We start from the raw sequence: 15671 nt of genomic DNA, 5'->3' as shown, positions 1-15671 counted from the left end.
GATCGATGAGGTCAGCCCGTCCCCTTGTATATACGAGTGCATGAATGGTTGGAAAATAGAAAGACAAAATTACCCTCCAAATCGCAGCTTGATCTGTCTTCAATATGTCTAGCCTAAATTTGGCCTATTCTTAAGTGTCGAATTACTTTTCTTCCTCCCAGCCAACGTTGTCATCGTATCGGCTTTTGTTTCCTGGTTTTTTCTCTTCGCGTAATTGGGCATCAATTTGGAGTATTCCTTGATTTTTTTGTGTCTTGACACATCCCCATGAACAGAGTTAAAATAATGGATCATTATTCTAGAATTTAATACAGGTTGCGGCGACGCAACTTGCGGAAGCCAAGTCAACGCATCTTTCCTTCTTTCAGTTAATGGCACCTTGACACGCATGCAAATATTTGATGATGTGCTTTGTACTATATATATACCTCTCTTTCCTTGTATCTCGTTCTATGTCATTATATTTATCTATCTTTACTTATGTATCTATCTCCTGCCTTAATCTCTCCCATATCTATGTATCTATTGCTGCCTCTCTCTTTCTATCCATCTATGTATCTCATTCTCTCTATTTCTCATTCTCTCTGCATCTCTCTCTATCTATATCTATGCCTCAAAGTCTCCATGTCTATCTATTTACCTGTCTCTACCTATATCTCTCTATGTCTATATCTCTAAGTCTCTCTATATATTTATCTATCTCTACCGCTTTCTTTGTTTGTCTAGCTTTAAATCTCTCCCTATCTTTCTATCCCTTTGTTATAATAACGGTTCAAAAACATTAAAATACTTAAATCCCATCATCTGTTTGTGAATATCTTGTATATTTGTGAGCAGCTTGCAAACATTGAATGTGTTGAATGCTTGTGATAACTTTCATTCGCAGTGTTTCCATGTTTGTCTCAATGTAAATTACAATAATGGGTCATAAAAATTATAGATGAACATTAATATGTTAAAAGTATCAAACCTTGTAATTAGTTTTCTGAACAAGTCCAAATCATTATGACATCCAAATCATTATGACATTGTCACACACATTTAATCTGTCAACTCCAATTCAGTTATAATGATTCCCGCTCCTCCATTAGTTTTTGAGTCTAAATCTGATCAGATCATACCGAATTGTGTAAGATCATAAATTTTGAATGGTCCAATAGTCAAGATAGTGATCTAACTGGTCAAACCAATTAACTTGTTTTGTATGATCATGATTTTTGTGAACCCAATATTACTAAGAGGATTGGATCATCATTATATGATTCATTTCAATTGATCTAATTGATCTGATAAGTTGGACAATGTTCTCGACTATGGGATAAACAATCATGATCTGATCAGATTATGTTGTATCTCATGACAATAACATGTATTAGCAACAAGAAATCTAGTTGAAGATGGTGAATCAATCAGTGTTGAATGGATTTTAATTAAAACTTAAGACACATACAATTTGAATATAAATAAAATCAATGATCTGAAAATTCAATGGCAGAGAACAGTATGCGAAGAAGGAGACTGATCTTGACGAGGAGAAGCATCCATGCCATTGTGTGATTATGAAATGTGTAGATGGGAATGGTAAGAAAATGTGCAGACGATAAAACCAACATTTTACTTAAAATGTCAATTAAAGCTTCTGATATATACAACAATGCTTACAGATTCCATTATGATCATAGAGTGTGTGAGGGTTGAATTTACGAAGAGATGGCATTTAAAAATTAAAAGTTTAGGTTATTTATATTTGTATGATAATTTTTACACGCATTCGACATAATTTATGAGAGAAAACTAGCAAAAAATTGAATAATTCAAAACATAGATGAAAATATTTGTTCAGTTTAAACCAGAAGATATAAATTAATATTTTCTTGATATTTATAGGAATTTTGTAGTAGGAATTTACTTAAAATATCTTAGTTGGCGAGTGGTGTAAATGGATGGTGGGTATGCACTGGCAAATAGTGGAAATGGCAATTGAATGTGGAAAGATGATGAGCTAGACTGTCCTATAGGAAGACAACCTAATGAAAAGAACAAATAAATATGATGGAAAAAGAGGGAAGGTCGAACTAGCCTCATTGTGATGTGGCTAGTGGTAGAGTTTACAACTCAAATATATATTCCCTCTAAATCCTTACATCTTGAAACTTAAGAATGGACACAAGTGATACTTAAGAAACACGAGGGGTTATTTATAAATTCAAAGCCATGGATATGTACAAGAGAGAAATATGGAGCTACACTCAACATTTCAGCGAACAGGTCCTCTTACATTATTGGATATTACATTTCAAAGTTGGAGAATTATGTATTGTTGAATATTTCTCTCCTTCTTGATTAATGTCCTGAACTTCTAGCATGTTTCTATAATTATCTAATTCATAGAATATTTTGTGTAAATTTTCATCTAAAAGCCTTTTTAACCAGGTTCTAACACGTATCCTTTGAATGACTAAAAAGTGAGCCAATGATTGGGGCATAAGTTATTGTTTAAGTCTTGTTTGGAATCATATTTTTCCATGTGCCGTTCTTAGATCACATAAAATGCGATTTATGATCATTGATTTTATCATTTTGTCATGTGGCATGTTCATCAGATTGCATCTATTGCGATTCAAATGATTTTAGATGGATGGTTTGATGGAATCATTTTCAAAAACTAGTTTTAATCACAATGAACTTGTTTCAAATGGTTAATTAGCCAATTCCAAGTTCACCTAACCCATCTAGACACTTCTCTAATGGAGAGAAAAGTATATTGGGAGAGAGACAGAGAGAGAGAGAGAGATTAAGTTTGATTAATTGGGTGAATCCTACATTGTGAAGTAACTTACTCTCCTTCCCAAAGTCACCCAATTTCCATAAAAACTTTCAAGAAGATAGGGAGATGAATAGTAACATATAAAGGTTCCAAAATTAGCTTGGATCATAAATGAACTGATCTCAATATGTTTAACTATCCAGGTTGTTGTTAGGGATAAATGACAAAAGATGAATGGCGGTTGTTGGGTCCTATGCCCTTAATTTGGATGGAACAAAATAGATACTTGGAACATAATCATAATGGCATTCAAAACATTTGGAAAGGAAAGTTGAGCAACCTTCAGTCGTGCAGCGAAAGTCTGTTTGTGAATGCTTGAGATTTATTGGGGTTTAGAAGGAAGTTGGGCTAGGCCCATAGTAGAACACATAGATATTTTATTACCTCACGTGTATAGATACATCATCGGTTGTAGTCATTAAATTAGGCACGATGCCTTATACAAATATAGAGACGAGGCACAACCTGCACCATTAGATATTGGTGCTCCAATACCTTTAGGCCAACATCCCAGAGCATGTGCATGCAGGCACTAGCTCTCCAAGCATACCTCCCATGCCAGAAGCCGCACGCCTGCACGCCCATGGCCCATGGCTCTCGATGCGTTCACAAGACAATTTTACTACACGCCCTAACGTCCATCCGCAACACCACCATGATTAGAACCTAGCCTAGACATTCCATCTACACCTTTTTCGCTTTGGATCTCATTAATGCCATTGGGCTAGGTGCCCCAAACCTTGGCAATGACTATCAAATCACCAACTATAGGGACATGCCGAGTGCCCCTCATTTGTCTCCATGCTCAGGCACCATGGCCACATCCACTATGGTGTCCACACACCTTAACCCCTTTGCAGGATATGACTTAGGCCCCACATAGGTAGTACTTGCAAATCTTGGTGCAAGCCTCAGTGGCCCGCGCTTGTGGCTTACCTGATGGGTATCTATGCGATGGTTCAACCAAGGAAACATGATTTTCATGATGCAAAAGCATGTTAATCAATTCTTAATCAATCTATCAACGCATACATCATATGTATCTCATGGGGAACTTGTTCTACCCTCGACTTTGCCACTCTGAGATTGTTCTGAAGCTTTTCACATGTCCGACCTCTAGAAAAATCCACACTATCTTGTGGCACTTGGGTCTCCACCTCTTCTTCTTCAACTCTTCTTGAAAATCTTGAAGATCTTCTCACCATGATGAAGACACTCTCCTCGGTTGAGTGGAGAAGAGAGTAGAGTGGAGAAAGGGGGGCTCTCAATTTTGGTTGGCTTGGATATTTGAAATGAGTATCCCTTTCCTATTTATATTTACTCGAGTGTTTATCAAAAACCCTATGAAGTAAAATATATTCACCAATGCCCTTATGAATCTTATGCTTGAGACCCTCTAGGCCCATGTATCACTCTAGTTAATAACTTTAGCATCTAAATAAAAAATATTCACCAACCTTATTAATTTACTATATCAACATATAGATTAATTAATTAAGGATAGATTTAACCTAATCGATAGGTTAAGTTTCGAGCCCGTGGGATGCCAAGCTACACCTCGTGCTCTAGAAGATATCGAGTAATGTTTGAACTCTCTCATGGAACCTTTACCGTCATCGGTTACGATATATGTATAATCCATTATCCGTGCGAGACCCACAAATGACTTAAGGTATGGTTTATCATTAAACCCTAATCTGTCATTCGATTAGTGCTGATGCGCAACGGGGATCATTGGAGAACACCTTCTCCAATATCCTCACTACCCTAGCCAGGGATTTTTTGCATCATCTTCCTTGAGTCAATCTCCTCTTATATCGAGGGCGGATGATCCCATCTTGGCCACTCAATCATCTCCGTGAGCTTCTTACTAGATTCAATCTATGACTTGTTTGAATCCCATGATTAGATGCTCATATGTCGTAGTCAAAATGTAGTCATCCGTTCACGAGATGTCTTCGGTGTCTCAAGTCAGTGGATCACTTATACAACCGTGACATGAATCAACCTGATTCGAGTTTAGGTATGATACCATTTAGGGATTCATACGGATCAACTTAGTGAACTCTTTCTCCAAAGAGCACCACTATCTGTCCTTAGAGTTACCACAACAATAGCCGCAGGATCAACTATACTTATCGTATAAGTAGGATCAATTAGTGTTATTCTATCTGGATAATTATGTCTATCTTGACTATCCATCGAATAAGAATATTTAGAATATATTTTTGAAGACTAGTGATCATTGTATTATGATCTCGTCATAATTCACTTTGTCATTGCACATATTCATTGACTTCATTACAAACATCATGCTGGAATAAGAGTGACATAATATTTTATTCCACGAACGTAAATAAACATGGTTGTGTGATTTGGCTTGAAGACTACATAATATCCATCACTACCCTGATCTGTATGCATGCATGCTAAAAAACACAAGAATCAGCCGGTGTTGGCCTCAAAATTCAAGGATGAGTGTCACCACCCACGGAGAATGTGGTGGTCATACAACAAACTAAGCCTCCTATCATGTGTCTAAGTATGTGGGATTTCCCCTCAAGCAAGTAGGCCCGCACACTATGCGGCAATATGTAGGCCTAATAACCTTTATTTTCCTTCTATATTAATTAACTATATACTCATATAGAATAAATAATTATAGATCGATATAACCCAATCGATATGTCAAGTTTCCAGCCTATGGGGTGTCAAGCTACACCCTGAGCTCTAGAAAATACAAACGAGTGTATTGGTTCACTGGTTGAACATGTATGTCATTTTTTACTATGTAAATGTAGCCCTTCATCTACTTGACACTCATATGATGACTTACGGAATGGTCAACTATCAAACTCTAATCGGTGATCCAAATTAGTACTAATACATTAGATATTCATCCAAGAACTCTTCTATAGTTAATTGTATTGTCTTCTTTTAATTGTCTCCTCTTGTAATGAGGGTGGAATATCCCATCATGACAACAAATCATCGTTGTGAACTTCTCGCTAACTCGGTACTCGTAGACCAGATTCAAAGTACAACTCTCCATCCACATGGTGTCTTTGGTGAATCAACCTAATTGACAGTTTATTACAATGCCATTCAAGGATTCATATAGATCAATTCAGTGAACTCTTTCAACAAAAGAGCACCCTCTATCTCTGTAATGTCTTAGCATTAATGGTTGCAGGATTGGCCATATACATCAAACAAGTGGGATTATATATTGTTATTCAATCCATATGTGGTGATATCTTTCTTGAACATCCTTTGAATATGAATATTTAGAACATGTGTGTAAGGACTATTAATCTAGTTATTATGATCTCATCATAATTCATTTTGATGTATCATGTATTTATGGATTTCATTATGAGGATCACATGTGCACTACAATGACAAATGAACAAGTGAACAAGCTATGGATCGTGATTCAGTTTCTGACCACATAAATTTCCATAATGATTAAAAAAGAGTGGGACATGATGGAATGACCATCCATTCAATCATCTACTCAGAGGATTTTTTGCCATATTGATTATTATCCATCCACAATTCACATTATCCCCATTCCATCATTAGTCCCATTCAATTATTCATTCACAGGAACAACTGAACATATGAAGACATCTAGATGAAAAAATAACTTATATTTTAGAGAGAATGCAAATATTTGTGACTATCCCATTCTAGTTACCACCACAAGGGTTTGGAAAAAAAGTTTATTTCATTTTCAAATGTGTGAACGTTTGCGAACGAACATGAACACAAACAAAAATTTTGTAATATAAAATTTTTCTTGAATGTTTTGCGAGCAGGCAAAACGTTTGGGAACACATGGCAAAATTAAGATAAAAAAGGCCCTTTGAGGCCATCTTCTTGTTTACCTTCATCCTCAACACTTTTGCGGCCAACACTTGGCTGTTTCTCATCCCCCTCCCTATCATGTGTGATGCCCATCCCTCTTCTCCCTGCCTTTTTTCCCATCCCTACCACTACCCTTTTTTCCTTTCTTCTTCGTGCATCTTTACATCCCGACCCAAAGATTCTGTGGTCTGATTGAAAGGTAGAATTAAAAGAGGTGAGATTGAGCACCCTTCTATCATTTCCAAGACAAGTTCAAAAAGGTGCTTGGTTGAAAATATTATTTTCATAATAAGGAAACCAATAAACAATTTTTTATGTTTCTTTTTGTTTTATCAGTGTTCATATCCAGTAAAGCACATTTGGTTAAATGATACATGTCATTATCCTTTGGTAGTCTGCAATGAATCTAAATATTGAAATCAAGAAACATTTATGCAATTGGTCTTCCGTTTAGATGATGACAATTGCCTTTATGTATGCATGTATCTGTCTACCAATGCCTCTATCTGTGTATGTATTTAACTACCTATCTATCTATCCATCCACCTATTTATCCATTTATATAGCTATCTATCCTTCTATCTCTCCCTCTATCTAATTTTCAAAAAGGTATTTCCTCAGAATCTTGTTTTCATTTTAAGGAATCATATGTTTCTTTTTTATATGACCCTATTCTTTTATGTTTCTTTGTTGTATAATGACATGTGTCATTTACATAAGACAAGTGATATGTAGGCATAACAAATTGCTTGCTTGTAATATGAGACATCTTGGAAAGGCTTTCTAAGGTGTCTAAAGAATTATAGTCATCATCTTGGATCTGCATTGTTGTAGGGCCATCTTTACGCTTGGTTTCTCTAATCTTCAAAGTAGACCCAACAAGTGGGCAAACTATTTATCCTCTATGACTGCTCAAGAAGGTGAAACCAGACGAGGACATACTAATAGAAGGAAGACACACAAACACGACTACTAAAGTAATCTCATAAGGAAAGAGTCAAGCGTGGGATGCATTATTTTAAAGAGTTTGACTCCAAACACTGCGAATGTAGGGTGTACAAGGAAAAAAACCCTATAATCATTACTACTATTTAGAGGACCAAAGACAAGATGCCAACTATGTTTTCGAGGCACTTGTGAAAGAGCCACAAGGAGCTTCATGACCAGCTCAAAGGGAAATAAGTCTGAATGATTGAGGACAAACTTAGTAACTGTGGTCAACGATCTATTGTTCAATGTTTGCTTCAATAACAAGGACAAACATTTTCTAACTCAATATCACATTTGAGAGAACTAAGGAGATGCTCGCCAAATTTATATGTCTTATTGACAAAACATGGATCGGCGTTGATGACAATAGTTTTAGAGAAAAATTACTTTATTGTGCACAATATAACATGAGAATACCATGTTCGAAGACCATTAGTGACTATGTGAAGGTTTTCTTTGTTAGAGAGAAGTAAAAGTTGATAGACTCACTATCCAATGTTAGAAGTGATTGTGCAAAAATTGATGCATGGACAAGTGAAAATATGATTCCAATGGGTCACTGAGAGTTGGCAACTTTAAGAATGTTTATTGGTGCTAAATAAAATTTATGGATTGCATGGTGGGAGCTATCTTGTGCAATTGCTTTCAAATGTATTGGTGGACTTTGACCTAGGTAAAAAAATAATCATCACTATTACAACGTATAATGCAAATAGTAGTAAGTCGATGATCACATCCTTGAGAAGTGTAGTAAGAAAAGTGAACCCCACCTTTGATATAATTCACTACATGCCATATATTGTATATGTCATCAATACTATAGCGTAATATGATCTAAAGGCAGAAATTTCCACCACATGAGGTAGTAGAGCTAGTGGATGAGGAGCTTTAAGATGCAAGTACATGATGGGTCGGCCGACCTAGCTCCTTGGGAGATTTGGTTACAAAAGTTCATCAGATTGTTGTGGCAATTCGTCCATCAAACAATACGAGGAGCTATGCCCAATGGTGTGCACAACTAAAGATGCCTACTAGTAGAAAATAGGTGTTGTATGTGAAAACTAGATCGACAAAAGAAATGTTGCATGTATAATATCAAAAGAAGAAGTTTTGATAGAAGTTGACCCTTTTTGAGCTAGATAGCACGTCATAAAGAAATTTTGTGATTGATGAAAATGAATGGCAATTGGTGGTGCATTTTGTGATTGATGAAAATGAATGGCAATTGGTGGACGAATGAGATACCATCTTGATTATATGCAGAGCCATGTAAAAAAAGCTTTTCAAATATGAGGCTCGTGTTTGGGGAAATTATGCATTTTCAATTGCTTCATTTGTAGATCCATAGATTAAATAAAACTTGATCACACTCCAAGATTGTGAAACCTTTTGTGGCATATGTTCCAAGACTTATTGAATGACGTAAATGAGGAAGAAGTTTTAAATTTGAAAAATGATGACGATGACATGGGAGGGGAAGGGCAACAAAGTCAAGTTGGGGATGGTTGGTTCGATGAGAGCTTCACACCCTCCATCAGGTTAAGGCTTGCACGGGTGTTTCTACGTCAAAATCACATCAACACATTAGTTGAAGATGAGCCACTGAGCTACCTGAAAATGCATCACTTGTCAAAATATGATCTGTTGTGGTGGCAATGGGAAGAATGTAAGCTACTCCTTAAGATTTATGTTTTGTCTTGACACTTCATGTTTGTGCGTCTAGTGCACCAATCAAAAGATTATTCTCTGATGGGAATGGATTTTTGATAACATGCATTTCTAATACCTTATATTATTATATTTACGTGTTTTTATGCATTACATTACTGATATTTGCATTTTATTTAGCTTAAAATAATTAAATATATTTTTAGAACAAATTTCTGAATTTTTTGTATTTTTTAGGATTTTTCTAACAATATATTCTAAAAGAATATAACTTTTGAGATAGAATATGATTTTTATGGAATTTTTTGATATTAAATTTGGAAAGATATGATTCTTCTGAGTCAAAATATATATTTATACGTATTTTTTGGGATTTTATTTTATTTAATATGAAATTTTAAGTATTTTTGTTTTTATGTCATAGGGTGACGTGGCGTGCCGATGGGCCGCCATGTCAGCATCGAGAAAGAGATTTTTTATTTGTTTTTTGTCATTTTGACATGTACATGTGGCACGGAATGCGAAAAGCCCTGGAATACAAAAAGCCACTGAAAACAAAAAGCTGCGGAATACGAAAAGCCACAGAATACGAAAAGCCATGGAATATGAAAAGCCACGGAATACGAAAAGCCGCATAATACCAAGTGCTTTGAATTATTAACAGACACGAAACCGATGACATTGACAAGGAGAGAGAAGAAATTAAAGGCTAGGATTGCTTCAACTTCCAACAGCCATAACTTTTGATCTTCCCCTCCTCTTTCTATCCATACCCTCTGATCTATAAATAGAGGCTTGGATCATTGTAAAAATCATCTTGAACTTGCTTCCTACTCTTGTGGGCTGATTGAAAGATAGTGAGTTTTGAGATCCATCAAGAGTGTTCTTGGTGTCTTGGGTGTGTGGGAAGAGACAAAAGAGAAGAGGGGGAGCTTAACGGCACTCGCAAATCGCCATGATCCTGGCGGAACGTAAGGATCTGGGGTAAGTGTCCTCGCTTTACATTGTTTCTCTCCCAACATCATCGTTATCATAGTTATAGTTTTTTGTCAACGTTTCATTTATCACTTCACTTACTTATGTCCCCCATTCTCTTATCTCTCAATCATTGCCATCATACCACTCCATATCCCACCACTATCCTCGTTCATACCGTTGTTCATCGTCATATCCATCAGAATCACTTACTCTTTTTTTTAAATTAAATTAGCGTATAATTACGTATCTTTTATCGATATCACTAGCTCACGTCCTCAAATCTTACTTTCGTCGATCCTCTCGTCCATCATCACTAATATAAGAAAATAATTCCTTAATCATCGTTCCCTATGGAGACTGTCTGTACTCATCACTAACCAAGTTTTTTTAAGTATGGTTAAATATATTTTATTAAATAATCTCAATCAACGACGACGAATTTTAACCCTAAAATTGAGATTATCAATTTTCATGTACAAACATTCAAGGCTTTTGTCTCAAAACATCCATATTGATGACGTAAAATGTTGGTTGATGTATTAGTATCCAGAGAGCAACATGGGTGAGTTTTTGTTTGAGCTTTTACGGATATGAAATTGGTGGAAGGAGACTTCGATGATGAATCTCCTTAGAAAGGATGGAAGATTAGAATCTCTAGGTATTTCTCAAGTTTAATACATATTTTGTTTTGATTGATTCATAGTAAAATATTTCACACATTGATTTTTTCCTCTCACTATGTTATTAGGTACTGCAAAGATTAGACGTCAAAGTTGATAGGGATATCAAGGAGACAAACATTATCCGTGACAATTTTTTTACATGACATTTTGGATTTTTTGAAATATAAAATTTCATTTGACATATGTAGATAGTTTTTTTGGAACTATTTGTCTTTCAAACATGGAAAAAAATATGGAAAATAAGGTAGCATTGAGTATGCTTTAGTCAGCCTTGAGAACTCGCCTAATGTTGATGGTGTCATCGGTTCACCAGAGGAAACAAAAGCCCAACCTTGATGCATACCATGCTGAAGTGTGTGAGTTCTTCAATAGAGATTGGCAAGGCAACCCCACGACTCTTGTGTTATTGTTGTCAACTCAAATTCTGAAACTAAGGGGAATAATGATGATGGCATAGAAGCAATCAATGCTACCTAGGCGATGATCGTCCATTCTCCTTAGAACAAATGACACTAATTTAGGTAACTATCAAACACATCCTTGTAGGCCTCCTTTACCTGGATCCAGCAGATTCCATCATTAAACCCACATCCCTGTTGGGCATGGAAGCCCATTTAGTCTTGGAAAAGAAATAAACTTCATCAAGTGGAGTGATAACATATTTTGGAGCCTTCATAGCTTCACATCTACAATGGTTGCCTCTATTCGACGTCAAGTCAGCCACATCGCCTTACCATTAGTTACCTTGTTAAACAGAGGACATAGAGGTGGCAACATATGGCTTGCAGAATGAACCACTATGTCACCTTAGTCACACTAAAACTTTCCAACCGCCTACGCACAACTTCCAGCACATTTATGTTGGAAAACTCCCTTGAATGTGAAATGTTTAGAAAACAATGTTATATTTGGGCCCAAAAGTATCCTTCATAAAAATTCCAGTGAATAAATGTTTTATATAGTACAAACTTTCATGATTTCTATATTAATCTTGATGAAATTATTGATATTAATGATTTAAAATTATTAATGTTAAAATTTAAAATTAAAATACTTTTACAGTTTACTATTTCTTATATTTCTAAGTAGTATTTGACCATTAATAATTTTTTTTCCAAAATTTCACAAAAATAATGCATGTTATCATTCAGCCTAATCCTCATTATGAATCTCTAACAGTTTGGACATTGAAATAATGCATGCAACCAAAATAATTTCTTCCAAAATGCACTCCAATCTCGAACAAACACAAACTAAAAACATACTTTTTGAGCTGTTTGTTTGTCGACGAACACTATTTGTTCAGGGGCCAAAGACCAAACTTCACATCCTTAACCACCGCCGCGCAACCGCCACCTGAAGCATCCACCTGCACACCTCTCTCATTCCCTCTCCCCCACTCGTTCTATCTCTCTCCCTTCCTTGAATCTATAACTCACCCTCTCCCTCTTTTTAATCTTTCTTGTCCCCTCTCACTCTCTCCCTCTCCCAATCCTCTCTATTTCCATTCGTCATCTGTCGTCCATTGTCCACTCTTAACTAGGGAACACCAAACATCATTCGTCACGGTGATGGATCCGTGACAGATGACCTTGATGGAAATATATGTGGTTGGCAAGCCAATCACACATTGCACATCTCGTTCCATGTTCATTAATACAACATATTTATTACAATGTACATGTGATGCTTATAATGAAGTCCATCAATACATGATCGGACTAAGTGAATTATGATGAGATCATAATACAGAGATCACTAGTCTTTAAGCATGTGTTCTAAACAGTCCTATTCGAAGGATACTTGAGAAGGACATCAAAATATCTGGATAGAATAACACTATCTAGCCTCACTCATATGTTGAGTATCGCCGGTCCCGTAGCCATTAGTGTGGAGACACTAAGGATAGATAGTGGGTGCTCTTTAGTAGAAAAAAGTTCATTGAATTGATCCGTACGAATCCCTAAATGGTATTATATCAAACTGTCAATCAAGTTGATTCACGTCACGGTTGTGCAAATAGTCCTTAGACCTGCGACATCAAAGATGTCTTGTGGATGGACTGTTGTACTTTGACAATGACCAACAAGTCTCTTATCATGGGATTCTAGACGGTCTTAGTTCGGGTATATCAAGAAGTTTAAAAAGATGATTGAGTGGTCAAGATGGGATCGTTTACCCTCGGTGTAAGAGGTGACAGCTCAAGGAACACAATGCAATGAAGTCCTTGGCCAAGGCAGTAAAATATCGGGAGAAAAGTTCTCAGATGATTTCCGAATGCATCAGTACTAACTCGAATGACCGATTAGGGTCTGACAGTTGACCATACCCTAAGTCATCCATAGAGCACCAAGTGGATGAGGGACTATACATACACGATAACCAATGATGAACATGTTCCACGAGCGAGTCGATACACACTCCTTTGTATCTTCTAGAACACGAGGTGTAGTTTGGCACCCCACGTATTAGAGAGTCGACCTATCGATTGGGTTAAACTGATCCGACATTAATTAATATATATGATGATATAGTTAATTAATTTGGAAGGCCAATAAATGTTATTGGGCCTCTGGAATCATTAACTAGACTGATTCATGGGCCTAGAGGGTCACACGCAAATTGTCTTTTGGACGTTGGAAGATATACTTAGGTTTTGGGAGTTTTTATGAAAAATAACTACTTAGTATAAATAGGAGAAGGCCTTGAACGAAATTAATCCAGTCCAGAAGTGTTCAGGGGGCCTTCCCCTTCTTCTTCCTTTTCCCATACCCCCTCCCCTCTCTATCCCCGATGCGATCGGAACGACATAACGACAACGACGGAGATTGAACGTGGCTTGTCAACGAGGAGGAGATTTAACGTGCTGAGGGTCGCGTGGATACGTCTAGAGGTTGCACACTTGAGCAACTTCACTTGTCTTGCTCCGAGATTGAAAAAATCATGGATGCGATCGATGCAAAGGTACTTCCTTTCATAACTTCAATGATGTCATTCGAGTCGCAAATGTCTTCCGCTGCGTATCACTTTGATTTTTTCATCCAGATCTAGGCCTTTAGAACCCAATAGACCTGACGGTGACGGAGGCTCTTTTTGTCATTTGAAGGTGACGGTGACGGAATACCGATGACGTGCGGCATGATAGTGACGGAGGGTCTCGGACGTGTGACATGACGAGGCAGACTTCACAGACGACGTTTGTGACAAAAAAATTAAACCACAAAGAAAGTGGAAATTTTATTTTTTGTAAAAAAATAATTAAACATTTGAAACTATGTTCAATTGTATTTTTAATTTTCAAATCATATATTCACGTCACGAGTGGCAGTGATGCGTCCGGTGATGGGACAAAGACGAGATGATGGAGACGGCGACGCGTGATGCAAATGTGACTGATTTTTGTAAAATCCTAGGACATGTGACGAGATGTCACCACATGTCATCTGTCCCGTCACGTCCCAGACGTGCCATTTTGTATAAATCGGGGTTATATCATGGTGTGGCCCGAAGTTTTTCAAAAATTCGAGTTATAGCCCTTACTTTTTTTTTGCCGCGACACAGCCCGAAGTCCCATTTGGTCTGCAGCCTGTGACGTGGAGTCTACGTGGCTGCCGGGTAGAGTTCCGGCGGAGTCCACCTAGGCGGAATCACGCGGCAGCCATGTGGATTCCACGTCACAGCGCGATTTGAAGAAAGAAAGATTTTAGCCCGCCCAATGTGAGTCACCCGGGAGAGAGCTGAGAAAGGCAACGAATGAGAAGGAGACGGTGGAGAAGGAGGAAGAAAGGGCGCGAGGGAGAAGGGGCTTCTTCTTGGCTACGGCAATCGTTGCGAGCTTCTTCTTGGCTACGGGAGTTCCACGAGGTAGGGTTTCTCTGTTCCATTCATGTAACTTTCTCTATCTCTCTCTAGATTTCATGGTTTACTGCTTTTTTAGCTACGTGTGGGTTGCTTTCTCTCTCTCTCTAGATGGACATACATTACTGCTTCTCAAAATACCGATGATCTTCTATCTTTATCTTGAAGCCCATATTTTATTGCTCTCTCTTCGATTCATGTAGCTTTCTGTGTCTCCCTCTAGATTTCATGGTTTACCGCATTCTTTAGCTACACGTGGGTTTCTTTCTCTCTCTCCAGATGGACATGCATTACTGCTTCTCAAAATACCGATGATATTCTCTCTTTCTCTTGAAGCCCATACGTAACTTTCTCTGTCACTTTTAAGATCTTGTTCAATGACTTTTTAAAGTTCTTCTCTCTGTCCCTCTCTTAAATAAAGATTACCCAGGGCTGCTATTAATTTTTAGCATTCTGTCCAGTAACATTTGGAAAATTGTGTAGTCTCTCTCCCTTTAATGAAGACTACCTTGGGCTGTTTGGTTGTCTCTGTGCAAAACTTTCAAACTCCATTCTTGCAGCTTTCTCTCATTTTTCACATCTTGTTTAGTGACAGTTGAAAATTTTACGATCTCTTTCTCTCTTAAAGGAAGATTTCCTTGAGCTGCTCTTTTGATTAACGAGACATTGGGAAATTGCAGTCTCTCTCTTAAATGAAGAATCGCTTTGGTTGTTGTTTTCTGTCTCCGTGTAAAACTTGCAGACTACAGTCGTGTAAATTTCTCTATCAGTTTTGACATCTTGTTCAATGACATTTT

Source organism: Wolffia australiana, chromosome 6, assembly GCF_029677425.1.
Source record: "Wolffia australiana isolate 7733 chromosome 6, ASM2967742v1".
Lineage (NCBI taxonomy): Eukaryota > Viridiplantae > Streptophyta > Magnoliopsida > Alismatales > Araceae > Wolffia > Wolffia australiana.
Note: the sequence above shows the minus strand (reverse complement) of the source record.